Source organism: Cherax quadricarinatus, unplaced genomic scaffold, assembly GCF_038502225.1.
Source record: "Cherax quadricarinatus isolate ZL_2023a unplaced genomic scaffold, ASM3850222v1 Contig665, whole genome shotgun sequence".
Taxonomy (NCBI): domain Eukaryota; kingdom Metazoa; phylum Arthropoda; class Malacostraca; order Decapoda; family Parastacidae; genus Cherax; species Cherax quadricarinatus.
In genome coordinates this window covers 1-14,551 of record NW_027195691.1, presented here as the reverse complement: position 1 = coordinate 14,551, position 14,551 = coordinate 1, and the positions used below count along the sequence as shown (strand labels likewise).

The window sequence follows — 14,551 nt, the reverse complement described above, 5'->3', positions numbered from 1 at the left end:
TGCAGGACGTAACTCCACAGCATTGCAGCGGTAAAGAACCTGCTTTCCCGTCATCGGGATATTATACTCACGGCAATAATCTGTGAAGATCTAGCCAGTGGTGGTCACCAACACCTGCGACCCCCCCCCCATCATCAGCAACGGCTACGATTTCAACAACAGTGTCACCAACACCAGACACCCACGTTTTATATACATTTAAATTAGCGTTGAATTCAGTTATCATTTATATTTTTCATTTTTCATTTTCTTTAATGTAGGATTAATATTTCATATTTAAGTGTTTTACATTTTATATTTTCTATATAATAAAGTGTTTATGTTTGTCTGTTATTATTTCTTTTTCTATTCACTAATTTTCCTGAGGAGGAGCCAGCCTGAGTAATACTGACTCAAGTTGTTACAGGGCTGAGTAAGCCTTCACAGTTTGTGTCTATAGTATAACCTATTATATTGAGAAAAATAGGCTTGACCCAGCTGCCTTTCAGTCATAAGGTTGATCAGCCCTTATGACATTTAGAACTGAGTCCCCATCAATTCAATATAATTAGGTATTCCAGAGTAACTGTTACTTATAAATACATGTTGGGTCCTATAGCCCCATAACAATAATCACATAAGAACATGAGAAAGGAAGAACACCGCAGTAGGCCTGTTGGCCTATACTTGGCAGGTCCTTCACAAATCCAACCCACTAACAGAATAAACACTACCCGAGCAATAAGCTTTGATAATTCTATAATTATGTCCTGGAATTTGTATTGATAAAGCCACTGAATGGCAAAACGTCTACAATTAAGACACCCAGATGTTGCACATGTGTCTTAATTTCATCATAATTCTGTTTACTCAAGTGCAAGTCCAACTCAAATCCAACCCCTCTCATTCATGTATTTATCCAACCTAAATTTGAAACTACCCAAGGTTTTAGCTTCGATAGGACCTTGGGTAAAGGGATGGGGGACTGTAGTGGCAGGCTTCCTTGTGATGGGCAACTGAGACCCTTTCTTCCTATCTACAAACAGTTTTGTAGGGAATTATGCTTCTATCAATGTCGTTCATCACCTTTCAAAGTCCTCAACAGATATGATTTGGCGGCTGGGAATTCGCAAATGTTCCAAGCCCACGAAAGTGGAAAACACAAATGTTGAGGGAGAAATGTACTTCACAGGTGTAATAAAATAACAGTATATAAAAAATGGAAGTCCTGAAAACAAACTAGTAAATTAAATCTTGTTCAAGAACTAAAGATCTGTTGTAGTTTTTTACAAGACAACACTTCCTTTTTCGCCTTACATTACTGCTGAGACCACTATGAGCAGCCTGTACAATATCTTACCTCGTTGGTGCCATCTCTCTCAAGAGCTTGGCTGGGCACCAGAGCATTGACTGGTCTAGCAAGGTGTGTTTAGTACTGTGTACTTTGTCCCAAAGTATATAGATTCAAATCTCCTACAGCCTGAGATAAATGCTTGTTCTGCAGTCTAAACATATTGTAATGTATATAATTTTAGCCTAATATAATACATACTCCCAAATAAAAAGTATCCAGTGAATAATTAAGTATAATTTTATTATTTTATTTATTTATTTATTTATTTAGGTAGTAGGTTGGTAGACAGCAACCACCCAGGGAAGTACTACCGTCCTGCCAGATGACTGTGAAACAAAAACCTGTAACTGTTTTGCATGATGGTAGGATTGCTGGTTTCTTTTTCTGTCTCATAAACACGCTAGATAACAGGGATATCTTGCTACTCCTACTTACACTTTGGTCACACTTCACAGACACGCACATGCATATATATATACATACATCTAGGTTTTTCTCCTTTTTCTAAATAGCTCTTGTTCTTTTTTATTTCTTCTATTGTCCATGGGGAAGTGGAAAAGAATCTTTCCTCCGTAAGCCATGCGTGTCGTATGAGGCGACTAAAATGCCGGGAGCAATGGGCTAGTAACCCCTTCTCCTGTATACATTTACTAAAAAAGAGAAGAAGAAAAACTTTATAAAACTGGGATGCTTAAATGTGCGTGGATGTAGTGCGGATGACAAGAAACAGATGATTGCTGATGTTATGAATGAAAAGAAGTTGGATGTCCTGGCTCTAAGCGAAACAAAGCTGAAGGGGGTAGGAGAGTTTCAGTGGGGGGAAATAAATGGGATTAAATCTGGAGTATCTGAGAGAGTTAGAGCAAAGGAAGGGGTAGCAGTAATGTTAAATGATCAGTTATGGAAGGAGAAAAGAGAATATGAATGTGTAAATTCAAGAATTATGTGGATTAAAGTAAAGGTTGGATGCGAGAAGTGGGTCATAATAAGCGTGTATGCACCTGGAGAAGAGAGGAATGCAGAGGAGAGAGAGAGATTTTGGGAGATGTTAAGTGAATGTATAGGAGCCTTTGAACCAAGTGAGAGAGTAATTGTGGTAGGGGACCTGAATGCTAAAGTAGGAGAAACTTTTAGAGAGGGTGTGGTAGGTAAGTTTGGGCTGCCAGGTGTAAATGATAATGGGAGCCCTTTGATTGAACTTTGTATAGAAAGGGGTTTAGTTATAGGTAATACATATTTTAAGAAAAAGAGGATAAATAAGTATACACGATATGATGTAGGGCAAAATGACAGTAGTTTGTTGGATTATGTATTGGTAGATAAAAGACTGTTGAGTAGACTTCAGGATGTACATGTTTATACAGGGGCCACAGATATATCAGATCACTTTCTAGTTGTAGCTACACTGAGAGTAAAAGGTAGATGAGATACAAGGAGAATAGAAGCATCAGGGAAGAGAGAGGTGAAGGTTTATAAACTAAAAGAGGAGGCAGTTAGGGTAAGATATAAACAGCTATTGGAGGATAGATGGGCTAATGAGAGCATAGGCAATGGGGTCGAAGAGGTATGGGGTAGGTTTAAAAATGTAGTGTTAGAGTGTTCAGCAGAAGTTTGTGGTTACAGGAAAGTGGGTGCAGGAGGGAAGAGGAGCGATTGGTGGAATGATGATGTAAAGAGAGTAGTAAGGGAGAAAAAGTTAGCATATGAGAAGTTTTTACAAAGTAGAAGTGATGCAAGGAGGGAAGAGTATATGGAGAAAAAGAGAGAGGTTAAGAGAGTGGTGAAGCAATGTAAAAAGAGAGCAAATGAGAGAGTGGGTGAGATGTTATCAACAAATTTTGTTGAAAATAAGAAAGTTTTGGAGTGAGATTAACAAGTTAAGAAAGCCTAGAGAACAAATGGATTTGTCAGTTAAAAATAGGAGAGGAGAGTTATTAAATGGAGAGTTAGAGGTATTGGGAAGATGGAGGGAATATTTTGAGGAATTGTTAAATGTTGATGAAGATAGGGAAGCTGTGATTTCGTGTATAGGGCAAGGAGGAATAACATCTTGTAGGAGTGAGGAAGAGCCAGTTGTGAGTGTGGGGGAAGTTCGTGAGGCAGTAGGTAAAATGAAAGGGGGTAAGGCAGCCGGGATTGATGGGATAAAGATAGAAATGTTAAAAGCAGGTGGGGATATAGTTTTGGAGTGGTTGGTGCAATTATTTAATAAATGTATGGAAGAGGGTAAGGTACCTAGTGATTGGCAGAGAGCATGCATAGTTCCTTTGTATAAAGGCAAAGGGGATAAAAGAGAGTGCAAAAATTATAGGGGGATAAGTCTGTTGAGTGTACCTGGTAAAGTGTATGGTAGAGTTATAATTGAAAGAATTAAGAATAAGACGGAGAATAGGATAGCAGATGAACAAGGACGCTTTAGGAAAGGTAGGGGGTGTGTGGACCAGGTGTTTACAGTGAAACATATAAGTGAACAGTATTTAGATAAGGCTAAAGAGGTCTTTGTGGCATTTATGGATTTGGAAAAGGCGTATGACAGGGTGGATAGGGGGGCAATGTGGCAGATGTTGCAAGTGTATGGTGTAGGAGGTAGGTTACTGAAAGCAGTGAAGAGTTTTTACGAGGATAGTGAGGCTCAAGTTAGAGTATGTAGGAAAGAGGGAAATTTTTTCCCAGTAAAAGTAGGCCTTAGACAAGGATGTGTGATGTCACCGTGGTTAATATATTTATAGATGGGGTTGTAAGAGAAGTAAATGCGAGGGTCTTGGCAAGAGGCGTGGAGTTAAAAGATAAAGAATCACACACAAAGTGGGAGTTGTCACAGCTGCTCTTTGCTGATGACACTGTGCTTTTGGGAGATTCTGAAGAGAAGCTGCAGAGATTGGTGGATGAATTTGGTAGGGTGTGCAAAACAAGAAAATTAAAGGTGAATACAGGAAAGAGTAAGGTTATGAGGATAACAAAAAGATTAGGTGATGAAAGATTGAATATCAGATTGGAGGGAGAGAGTATGGAGGAGGTGAACGTATTCAGATATTTGGGAGTGGACGTGTCAGCGGATGGGTCTATGAAAGATGAGGTGAATCATAGAATTGATGAGGGAAAAAGAGTGAGTGGTGCACTTAGGAGTCTGTGGAGACAAAGAACTTTGTCCTTAGAGGCAAAGAGGGGAATGTATGAGAGTATAGTTTTACCAACGCTCTTATATGGGTGTGAAGCGTGGGTGATGAATGTTGCAGCGAGGAGAAGGCTGGAGGCAGTGGAGATGTCATGTCTGAGGGCAATGTGTGGTGTGAATATAATGCAGAGAATTCGTAGTTTGGAAGTTAGGAGGAGGTGCAGGATTACCAAAACTGTTGTCCAGAGGGCTGAGGAAGGGTTGGAGGGAGGGGGTAAAGGAGGTTTTGTGTGCGAGGGGCTTGGACTTCCAGCAGGCATGCGTGAGCGTGTTTGATAGGAGTGAATGGAGACAAATGGTTTTTAATACTTGATGTGCTGTTGGAGTGTGAGCAAAGTAACATTTATGAAGGGATTCAGGGAAACCGGCAGGCCGGACTTGAGTCCTGGAGATGGGAAGTACAGTGCCTGCACTCTGAAGGAGGGGTGTTAATGTTGCAGTTTAAAAACTGTAGTGTAAAGCACCCTTCCGGCAAGACAGTGATGGAGTGAATGATGGTGAAAGTTTTTCTTTTTCGGGCCACCCTGCCTTGGTGGGAATCGGCCAGTGTGATAATAAAAAAAAAAATTATTTATTTACAATTTGAGCACACATACAGAGGTACAAAAAAATACAGATAAGAGCAGCATGCCAAAGCCACTTATACTATGCATAGCATTACGGGCTGGCTTAAAATTAACTTAAGATTAACTAAGCAATGATGAAATCAGTGATAAAACAATGTAAACAGATTACTATAAAGCACAAGTGAGTATTACAAAGACAGGTCATATGGTTGCATGCATTGCTGTACATTCAGTAGAATGGAGTATTCTGTTAGGTAGTGTATTTAGAAAATAATAAAGTTAGATTGGGTTTTAGGTTTAACATTTATGTGATATAATTGTGAGAAACATTTAAGATATACAATTTATAAGGTTCAGTTATTCAGTATTTATTAGGTTTTGGGTGAGTAAGTGATCTTTGAGAAGAGACTTGAATTTATAAACAGGTAGTGTTTCTTTTATATTTACAGGTAATGAATTCCAGATTTTAGGGCCTTTTATGTGCATTGAGTTTTTGCATAGCGTGAGATGGACACAAGGAACATCAAAGAGTGATCTGTGCCTTGTGTTATGGTCATGTGTTCTGTTGAGGTTGGCAAGGAGATGTTTGAGGGGAGGGTTAATATCAGAGTTAAGTGTTCTATGTATGTAATAGGTGCAGTAATAAGTATGGATGTTTTGTATGGTGAGTAGGTTGAGTGTATTGAATATTGGTGGAGTGTGCTGCCTGTAGTGAGAATTTGTTATCATTCTAACTGCAGCCTTTTGTTGGGTAATTAGTGGTCTGAGATGGTTACTTGTTGTTGAGCCCCATGCACAAATTCCATAGGTGAGATAGGGGTAAATAAGAGAGTGATATAGGGCCAGGAGGGCTGACTGTGGAGCATAGTACCGTATCTTCGATAGTATGCCTACAGTCTTGGAAATTTTCTTAGAAATTTGTTGTATATGTGTATGAAATTTGAGTCTATTATCAAGGTGGATTCCTAAGAATTTTCCCTCTGTTAGCTTTGTGATAGGTGATCCGTTTATCATTATGTTAAGAGGGACATCTGTAGCTCTGTTACCAAACTGAATGAAGTAGGTTTTGTCAATGTTTAGTGTAAGTTTGTTAGTCCTCATCCAGGTAGATATTTTCTGTAATTCGGTATTTACAGTATTGGCTAGCGTGACTGGGCTCGGGTGGGAGAAGACGTATGTAGTGTCATCTGCAAATAGTGTGGGTTTGAGTAATTGTGAAGCATTTGGTAGGTCATTTATGTATAGGAGAAAGAGAAGAGGGCCAAGGACACTTCCCTGTGGGACACCAACTGTAATTGGTTGTGCAGAAGAGTTTGCCCCATTTGCGTACACATATTGGCTTCTGTTGCTGAGGTATGACTTGAGGTAGTTGAGGGAGTGCCCTCTTATACCATAGTGTGACAATTTTACGTGGAGCAAGTCATGGTCAACTGTATCAAAAGCTTTACGTAAGTCAATGAAGATCCCCAGTGGGACTTCTTTTCTCTCTATTGCAGTGTATATATGTTCTAGCATGTGTATATTAGCATCATTAGTATTTTTATTAGGCCTGAATCCAAATTGGCAGGGGTTGAGTATGTTTTGGGAGATAAGGTAGGAGTAGATTCGTTTATGAATTAATTTTTCGAAGATTTTTGAGAGAGGGTGTAAGTTGGATATTGGCCTATAGTTATTCAACTCTGTTTGGTCTCCTCCTTTGTGGATCGGGGTGACCCTTGCTATTTTGAGTACTGTAGGGAAGGTGGAGGATTCAATGGATTTGTTAAAGAGTGTTGCAATGATTGGTGGTAGCACTTGTGACACTTTTTTGTATATAAAGGGTGGTAAGGTATTTAAATCTCCTGCCTTGTTTTTTAGTGTGTTGATAATAAGGGAGACTTCGTATGGGTTAGTCAGAGCTAGGAACAGTGTGTTCGGGTAGTTGCCGGTGAGGTAGTCATTTGGTGGGGTATCTGAGCTTGGGATTTTATTGGCAAGGTTTTGTCCTATAGTGGAGAAGAAATCATTGAGTCTGTTTGCTGTTTCTGTTGGTGGGAGTTGGGGTTCATCTGATTTTGCTAATTTTATTTCGCTATTTCGTGATATCTTTTTTGTTCCCAGAATTTCTGATAGGGTTTTCCAGGTCTTTTTTATATCACCTCGTAAGTTGGATAATCTGTTCTCATAATACAATTTTTTTGCCCTTCTTATCAGGCTGGTTAGGATTGACGAGTAACGTTTTGTTTGGTCTCTGGTTATGTGACCCATTCTGTACTGTTTTTCATATTGGTGTTTTGTATTTATGGATTTGAGAATGCTGGGTGTTAGCCAGGGACTGTTCAGTCTCTTAGCTGTCATCTGTTTAGTTTTTTTAGGGCAGTGCTTGTTATAGAGGTATTGGGTCTTTTTTAGAAAATTATTAATACATTCGTCAATATCTGTATAGATTTCTAGCTCAGTGTGCCAGTCAATGTTTGCTACTGCTGTTGTGAAGTTATTAATGGCTGCCTCATTGTGAAGTCTGAAGGTGACTTTAGTAGTGTCTTGGGGTAATTTACCAAGAGTTGTTATGAGGAAAGTAGGGTAGTGGTCTGTGGTATTATCTGTAATTATGCCTGATTTTAAAGGGGATATGGTGTTGGTCCAGATGTGGTCAAGTAGGGAAACACTAGTCTCTGTAACTCTTGTAGGTTTTGTTACTGTTGGTAGCAACATACAGTTACTCATTGTGTTTGTGAATTCAGTAATGTGTGGGTCCTGGTCTTGCAGGAGATTTATATTGAAGTCACCTGAGACTAGTAAGTGATCTTTGTTCATGCGTGCATCAGTTATCATACTTCCTAGGTTTTGACTAAATTGGCTAATGTTTGACTGTGGAACTCTGTAGATGTTTATCAATGTGAGAGGTTTTTGTAGGTATTTGGATTTGAATTTGGCTATTATATATTCCCCATGTTCATCCCTTGTGCAAGTATTAGTGATACATTCTAGTTGGTCTGAGTAGTATATGGCTGTGCCACCCCCTTGTTGGTCTGGCCTACAGTTGTGTATGGCTGTGTAACCAGGAATGGCATAGACATCTGTACTATCAGGCTTTAGCCAGGTTTCAGTTAGTGTAATGATGGACATATTGGCATGTAAGGAATTTAGTAATGCTATGAGGTCATCGTAATGCTTGCTTAAAGATCTGATATTGTAGTTAAAGATAGTTATGTTGTTGTTGGCACTGAGAAGTGCCTTTGATTGTTCTGCGGTGTAGTAATTACAGTAACTGTTTGATTCATTTAAGTCATTAAATAAGAGGTTGGTATCAGGATCAATGCTTGTAATCATAAGATTTGTAGTGAATCTATAGTTAGAATTAACCCTTTCAGGGTCCGTCCCGTAGATCTACGGCTTTACGGTGAGTGTCCAAACCGTAGATCTACGCCATGAGCTCAGCTCACTCTGATAAACTGTGAGTGGTACATTTGGGCCTAGATATGAGAGAATACATCTATGTGGTATGTGTGCACCACATAAAACAGATCCTGCAGCACACTGTGTATAATGAGAGAAAAAAAATGAAATCATGATTTTTCGATTAAAACAGCAACTTTGCAGTGTTTTTTCGTATGTTTTTTATAGTTGTATTTGCGATTTCTTGGTCTCATTTGATAGAATGGAAGACATATTACAAAAATAGAGATGATTTTCATTGGTTTTAGCACTGGAAATGGCTTGAAACTGAGCTCAAAGTAGTGGAAATGTTAAATTTTTGCCGATATTCAAGAGTAAACAAACGACCTCACACATCTAATACACGCCACCTGGTGGGTCTAATATACATTCACAAATATGGTGATGATATTTATACAATTATTACAGTATTGCATAACAGTAAATCTTCTATTTTTTGGTGTGAATAAAAATTCATTATGTGAATAAAAAATCAAAATGGAATTTATTTGTAAAGCCTCAAAACATAACTAATGAACAGAGGAAATGTTAGTTTAGTGCCAGGAATGCCTACATTGTTTATTCTGGACCCTATTTTGAAATTGGAATATTTTTAACTTTGTGTTAAATTGGCCAAATTAACAATTTCCGATCACTTTATTTTGTAGTTGAAACAGTTGACTTGGCGATTTCTTGTGCTCAATCGATAGAATAGAAGTAATACTAGTGAAATAGCTAAGAATTTGGTAGATTGGAATAATGTAATTGGCCTAAAATGGGAGTCAAAGTCGGCAAAATCGCCGATTCGTAAACATTGCTGACACATCAAAATTCGCGAGAGCATAATTTCGTCAATTTTCCACCAAATTTCGTACTTTTTGTTTTATTACCTTCACAAAAAGATTCTCAGTATAAAACAAAGTAAATAGTCTTAAGCTAAACAATAGCACCTGAATTATTTAACAAATGTAAAATAATGAGCTAAGGTAGTTTTTTTTTTTTAAGCTAAAATAAAGGAGACAATATAAAAGGGACTAATACAAATAAAGTGATGATCAAATAATGGAACTTGGGAATATGATAGTAGGTAGTACTATAAAGGTAATTCTTTAAAGTTAGAATTATAGTATAAAGTTATAATATAAAAGGGACTAATATAAGTTGTGGTGAACAATAAAGTGGTAATCAAATAAATGAGCTTTGGAATATAATGGCAAAATTGTGAACTTATTCTACTTTAGCACCTGAGAATAGCACCTTGATTATTTTAACAATTGTGAATATATAAACTAGGGTAGTTATATAAAGCTAAAATAAAGGAGAAAATATATAAGGGACTAAAATTAAGTAATGGTAAACAAAGTTAAATGGACAGATGGTCACTATGAAATAATATTGGTTTAGGAGTAAGATCTGATTTGTAATATTAAATAAATTGAGCAGTTTATTGCACAATAAAAGTAAAAAAATGAGGTAGTTGGTACTAGCTAGTAAGATAGTTTTGGTACTTGCAAAAAAGTAATTGGAATATACACTAATTGCATACACAATGAAAAGTGACTAAAAAACAAGTAGTGATAAACAAAATTAAATGGACAGGTAAGAATAGTGAATATTATTAATTAATTATTAATTAATATTATTAATTATAACACAGATATGCTCTACCTAATTTAAGATGAACATAGAATTACAAAATGGATAACAGGCTAGGTAAGAACAAATGCACTCTTGCATATTAAGCCTTCAGCAAATGGGACCAATAAAATAAGTGCAAATACCTACAAATGTTTATGCAACATGGGTGGTCCAAATTATAATAATAAAAAAAAAGACTAAAAAGTAATCCCAAACAAGTTATTGTGCAAAATATCAGAACATTAAATTTTAAAACAATCGTTAAATTGTAAATAAAAATAAAAAGCTAGATTCATTTACCAGAGATTACCTAAATCTTACCTATTTTGATCACAACCATCAGATGATTTCTGACCAGCACTGATGTTTAGTTGATGCTGAACAGGACCCAAAGGTATGTTGGTGCCCATCCCAACAACTGAAGGCTGAGAGGAGTGGCTAGGAGGGGAATTATCACAGAATGCTTTACCATTCTTCCAAGAATAGGCAGGACCCAAAGGTATGTTGGTGCCCATCCCAACAACTGAAGGCTGAGAGGAGTGGCTAGGAGGGGAATTATCACAGAATGTTTTACTATTCTTCCAAGAATAGGCAGTGGTGGTTTTAGAAGAGCTTACTCTTCCAAAAGTTCTTTGGCCAATATGATTATTTGACACTGTATAAACAGCGTAAGGGTTGCACATGCTTTCTCGTGAATCAGAAACAGCGACTCTTTCAGTCACAGAATCATTTGACCCAACTACCTTCTGCCCATTGGTGTAGGTCCCTGTGGACATGTGATGAAATCCACCATTAACATTAGTAATGAGGTTTGGTGGAGCTGAACTCTGATTGCAACTTTGTGCCACTGGTAATACTGTAATGACTGTGGATGAATTATGTTGGTTAGATATTCCAGTCCTGGTTATAATCTTGATCACTTGCATGCTCTTTGATGCATTGGGAGTATGTGGGGTACCATGAGAGCTAGACTGAAGACCAGACTGTGGTGAGCATCTGTCTGTCACCATCACTTTAGGGGAAGCCTTAAAATTCTGGCTATTGGAACAAAATTTATTTTGCCAGGTTCCTGTTGAAAAGATGATTTTTCTTGCATCATGCTCAGACACTTTACATCCCTGTTAAAGAAAAACAACATTCTTTATATTTTTTCTTACTAATCTTTAAGATCACATTAGCAATTTTTGTTTTTAACACCAGTTGTCTTCCACTGAGGAAGGGTAACCTGAAAAAGAAGAAACATTTAGTAATTTATACAGGAGAATGGGTTACTAGCTCCCATCATTTTAGTCACCTCTTCCAACATGCCTGGCTTATGGAGGAAAGATTATTCTCTACCTTCCCATGGAAGCTCAGCAATGTACAGTGGACCCCCGCATAATGATTACCTCCGAATGTGACCAATTATGTAAGTGTATTTATGTAAGTGCGTTTGTACGTGTATGTTTGGGGGTCTGAAATGGACTAATCTACTTCAGAATATTCCTTATGGGAACAAATTCGGTCAGTACTGGCACCTGAACATACTTCTGGAGTGAAAAAATATCGTTAACCGGGGGTCCACTGTATTTAAAATGTTAAAAACTTAATACCATCACAAATACATTATTATTGTATTGTCAAAAAATACACTAAGCCCATAAACATTCATTGTACATAACGCTTAACATTCTTTTCAAACAGAAAAACAATACAAACCTTATACTGATTCAAAGATGAAAAAAATTGTTTGATAACAGGACACACATGCAACTAATGTGACATTTTATTGTGACAACGTTTTGCTCTCCTGCCACAATAAAATGTCACAACGTTTTGCTCTCCTGCCACAATAAAATGTCACATGAATTGCATTTGTGTCCCTTTACCTAACATTTGTGTCCCTTTACCTAACATTTGTGTCCCTTTACCTAACATTTGTGTCCCTTTACCTAACATTTGTGTCCCTTTACCTAACATTTGTGTCCCTTTACCTAACATTTGTGTCCCTTTACCTAACATTTGTGTCCCTTTACCTAACATTTGTGTCCCTTTACCTAACATTTGTGTCCCTTTACCTAACATTTGTGTCCCTTTACCTAACATTTGTGTCCCTTTACCTAACATTTTGTCCATAATTCTACCATTATTACACACACACAAAAAAATGATTTATTGCTTTACAATGAGAAGAGATGGGAATATGATGCTGAGCATCTTGCCCGGTCACACCTGACTGCTTTGTCAATTCCTGTTCAATTTCAGGTTGTGCTGAAATTTGACCCTTGTTTTTGGAAGTGCCACAAGTGCCCTGGAAAGTGAGGGCTGCAGGTATTTTGGTGCGTGACGTAAGACAGCGCTGGAGGGAGGTAACCAAGGCATCTCGGGAGCTCAATGCTTCTGATCCACTTTTTGTTGCTGCCTTCTTCGTCTGCAATAAAATTGGACCGAAATGCTAATATTTATTATACTTACCAGTAATCATACATCACCATCTACAGCAAATAAGCTTCCCACAGCTATGTCCTCCCATCTGCAGCATAGTAACCCATGTATTAAAGTCATCGGGTTTTTAAATAAGAAAAATGTACAGTGGAACCTCGGCTTACGAATGCCCCACCATGCTATTTTTTCAAGATACGAAGTCACTCAATCGATTTTTTTGCTTCTGGATACGAACGAAATTTCAGGATGCGAACTTCTCCCTCAAGGGAGGTTCCTTAGTGAGGGGCTCTTGATCAAGGGAATTGGATCTGTGCTCCACTTCCCTAAATTAATAATTATTATTATTATTATTATTATTGTAATACATACATACTAACAATAATAATAATAATAATACACTGCAGCAGGCCTGTTGGCCATACTAGGCAGGTCCTTCACAATCCATCCCACTAACAGAATATTTGCCCAACTCAATTTTCAATGCTACCCAAGCAATAAGCTTTGATAATTCTATTTACTCATGTCCAAGTCCCACTCAAATCCAACCCCTCTCACTCATGTATTTATCCAATCTAAATTTGAAACTACCCAAGGTTTTAACTTTGCTAGAACCTTGGGTAGCTTTAAAAAGAGATTGGACAAATATATGAGTGGGAGGGGCTGGGTATGATTGGTGTCGTGGGTACATAATAACATAAGAAAGGAGGAAGACTGCAGTAGGCCTGTTGGCCCATACTAGGCAGGTCCTTCACAGATCCAACCCACTAAAAGAATAAACGTACCCAAGCAATAAGCATTGACAATTCTATTTACTCATCTTGACTGTGTGCTAATGGAGTTACAGGAAGCTGACATCAAAGAAATGCTGAACACTGACAATGATGCACCTGTTGTGCATTCCTTGAGTGATGCTGAAATGAGATGAACTGTGATATATAAATAAGCTGTAGAGTTGATATTAGGATCATATTAAAGTATTTTGTCATGCCTCCTGAGAGCAGGAATTCCACTGGAACGGATTAATGGCATTTCAATTAATTTAAATGAGGAATATTGACTCAGCATACGAACAAATCGGGATACGAACAAGGTCACGGAATGGATTAAATTTGTAAGCCGAGGTTCCACTGTATTTATAAATAAGAAATATTGTATACTCCACCCACCACCTTCACTACTCCACCCACCACCCTTACTACTCCACCTACCATCTCTACTCTACCCACCACCTTCACTACTATACCTACCAATCTCTACTCAACCCACCACCTTCACTACTCCACCCACCACTATCACTATTCTGCCCACCACTATCACTATTCCACCCACCACCATCACTATTCCACCCACCACCATCACTATTCCACCCACCACCATCACTACTCCACCCACCATCACTACTCCACCCACCATCATTACTCCACCCACCACTATCACTACTCCACCCACCACTATCACTACTCCACCCACCACTATCACTACTCCACCCACCACCATTACTACTCTACCCACCACTATGACTACTCCACCCACCACTATCATTACTCCACCCACCACTATTACTACTCCACCCACCACTATCACCACTCCACCCACCACTATCACCACTCCACCCACCACTGTTACTACTCTACCCACCACCATGACTACTCCACCCACCACTATCACTACTCCACCATCACCATGACTACTCCACCCACCACCATTACTACTCCACCGACCACCATGACTACTCCGCCTACCACTATCAGTACTTCACCCACCTTAACCCTTTCAGGGTTTCCGACGTACTAGTATGGCTTACGCACCAGGGTTATTGACGTACTAGAACGCCTAAATTCTAGCGCCTTTAAATCTAGTGAGAGAAAGCTAGTAGGCCTACATATGAAAGAATGGGTCTATGTGGTCAGTGTGCACAGTATAAAAAACCCTGCAGCACACAGTGCATAATGAAAGAAAAAACTCCGACTGTATTTTTGGTTTAAAACAGCGACTTTG

General features: G+C 38.4%; 1 long non-coding RNA gene across 1 annotated transcript; it reads right to left on the bottom strand.

Moving 5' to 3' along the window:
• Window positions 1-10,017: 10,017 nt before the first annotated feature.
• LOC128705829 (uncharacterized) lies at window positions 10,018-13,893 on the bottom strand. The gene is made up of 2 exons (XR_011391223.1): window positions 12,341-13,893; window positions 10,018-11,247 (listed from the first exon to the last, which is right to left on the bottom strand). It is a non-coding gene; the product is annotated as an uncharacterized lncRNA (long non-coding RNA).
• Between the last annotated feature and the right edge of the window lie 658 nt (window positions 13,894-14,551).